This window comes from Chiloscyllium plagiosum, unplaced genomic scaffold (assembly GCF_037043375.1).
Source record: "Chiloscyllium plagiosum isolate Xiang-an unplaced genomic scaffold, Cpla_swu_hap1 HiC_scaffold_40, whole genome shotgun sequence".
Classification (NCBI taxonomy): Eukaryota; Metazoa; Chordata; class Chondrichthyes; order Orectolobiformes; family Hemiscylliidae; genus Chiloscyllium; species Chiloscyllium plagiosum.
The window spans coordinates 24,475,467-24,478,213 of NW_028270178.1; the positions used below are offsets into that span (position 1 = coordinate 24,475,467).

The 2,747-nt window shown below is 42.0% G+C and overlaps 1 long non-coding RNA gene across 1 annotated transcript; it reads left to right on the forward strand.

Moving 5' to 3' along the window:
* The first annotated feature begins 785 nt into the window (after positions 1–785).
* LOC148138411 (uncharacterized) lies at positions 786–2,527 on the forward strand. The gene is made up of 2 exons (XR_015753877.1): positions 786–1,162; positions 2,236–2,527. It is a non-coding gene; the product is annotated as an uncharacterized LOC148138411 (long non-coding RNA).
* Positions 2,528–2,747: the final 220 nt, after the last annotated feature.

Sequence of the window (2,747 nt, forward strand, 5' to 3'; positions counted from 1 at the left end):
GAAATGATACAATAGAATAAACCAAACTCCATACTTATACTGCATATTCACAGGCAATGAACACGCAGAAAATCTATAATTCTCATTAACCTCAAAACAATGCATAAATGAAATGAAAGAACACAACTTTTATACATAATATAACACCCGACTCCAAGTGCCATTCAAAACAAAATAACCCTCATGTAATATTCACCCCAGAATCCCTGAATCGAACACTTGGTTAAATGACTTGTGACTGCCACTTCTGAACTGGGACTGCAGTAAATTTCCTCCTGGAGCTACCGCGTACCTAAGCTTTAAACAATCTCTTCAGAGATTTTTTTCGTCCCAACACCTCTGCTGGGACCAACATACTTTCATTCCAAGGCGTAATTTACTAAAACTCTTACTTCCTTTGCATGAGCACAGCTTTATGCATTCACTCAGTTCCAGGGTCTTACAGGAACTAAAAGAAATGACAAAAATGATAAAAATGAAAGTAAAGCTTTCTCAGCTCAAAATTTCTTCCTTAATTACGAATTCCAGAACTCTCCAACAAATCTTTCATGCTCCATTAATACCATGCTGGGTTGCAAACATCAAAAATAATCAAAGGTTCACTCATGCACAAAGCCATTCAGCCTGCAGCCAATCCTCAACTTATCTGCAGTATAAGTATGGAGTTTGGTTTATTCTATTGTAGCATTTCTTTTGCAATAAACTTCTGTTTTGTTGTGGAAGCAATTTTTGAAAAAACATTTCTGTGATTTATAGAAATAACTCCAAGTTAGCCATTAACTTCAGATGCACAGAGAAGCCCATTGCTTATCCACTGAACAAACCAGAACCAAACTCAAAGTGAATGATTTTGCACTCTTTATATCAAAATACCATTGCTTATATATTTTTCCAAAGAGATCCCTTTTCTTAATTCCATCGAAATTCTCTGCAGTCTCCGTTTGAAATGGAGCTTTTTGGAACGTTCCCAGAAGAGATGAATAATTTCCCAGGCAGTTCCTGCGGAATCTGCGATGATGGGGATTCCACGGTGTGGTGTAAAATTATGTCCCAATACATGTGTGAATCATAATGTAACACATGTATTGGGCCAAGCAGTGGAATGTGGTGAAACGGTTAAAAATTATGTCCCAATACATGTGTGAATCTAACCGGAATGGAGGTCTTGCTTAGTCCCGTGTGAATCTTATTACACACCTCCCCGTGTGAATCTTCTTATCTGTATGTAACCAGAATGGAATGTGTTTTTTAGCCTTGCTCTGCTGTTCACATGAATGTTTATATCTGGAAAAGAGTATATCAGCTGGAAAAGTCTCCAGTTCGGTGAGTCTGCTCCGGGGTTGCGTTTAACCGCCGAGCGTGGGTTGTTGGCAACCACTCTACGAGAACTGACGGCTCCCAGTTCCGGGAACATGTAGAGTGAGTATAAGCCAGACCCGTTGTAAGTATGAGACCTGGTTGTGGCGACACTGCGGGGAATAAAATGCTCATATTCTAGCAGACTCGCCTCTTGGTCGTTTGTTCTATGTCAGACTACTCTCCTACGAACCTGACCTTGAGAATTTTTTAAAACATTTTGGCGCTGCGAGCAGGGTCAATTGCAATTGAGGAGAGATTTTGATACAGAACAATGTTTTGGAAAAAGACTAAGAAACCAGAAGAACAAACTGTGGATGTCCCGACCATCCCGGGATGGCATGGACCGTGGCATGACGTGGCAGTTTGTTTGAGAAATGGTGGGGGGCGACCGGAGGAACCCCAGGGTCGCTGCTGTCCACCCTTGAGAGGATCCCAGTCCTGCCGAAGAACCCCTTGCCTGGGGTACAGCGGAGGATGTGGGCATGTCCAAAAAGCTGAAGCGGAGTTAACAGAATTGAATGGGATTGAACTGAACTGAACTGAGTGGAACTGAAGTGAATCAAATTGAACGGAACAAAATGGAACTGAGCTAAATTGAATTGAAATGGACGGAACTGAATTGAACACAATTGAATTGAACTGAACAGACCTGAACTGAGCTGAATTGAACTGAACTGAAATTAACTGAAACGAATTGAACTGAATTAAGCATAATGTAACACATGTATTGGGCCAAGCAGTGGAATGTGGTGTAAAATTATGTCCCAATACATGTGTGAATCATAATGTAACACATGTATTGGGCCAAGCAGTGGAATGTGGTGAAACGGTGAAAAATTATGTCCCAATACATGTGTGAATCTAACCGGAATGGAGGTGTTGCTTAGTCCCGTGTGAATCTTCTTATCTGTATGTAACCAGAATGGAATGTGTTTTTTAGCCTTGCTCTGCTGTTCACATGAATGTTTATATCTGGAAGGGAGTATATCAGCTGGAAAAGTCTCCAGTTCGGTGAGTCTGCTCCGGGGTTACGTTTAACCGCCGAGCGTGGGTTGTTGGCAACCGCTCTACGAGAACTGACGGCTCCCAGTTTTTGTAACATGTAGAGTGAGTATAAGCCAGACCCGTTGTGCGACACTGCGGGGAATAAAATGCCCATATTCTAGCAGTCTCGCCTCTTGGTCGTTTGTTCTGTGTCAGACTACTCTCCTACGAACCTGACCTTGAGAATTTTTTTTAAAACATTTGGCGTAGTCGGCAGGATCAATCGCAATTGAGGAGAGATTTTGATACAGAACAATGTTTTGGAAAACGACTAAGAAACCAGAAGAACAAACTGTGGAGGTCCCGACCGTCCCGGGATGGCATGGATGTGGGCATGTACGTGG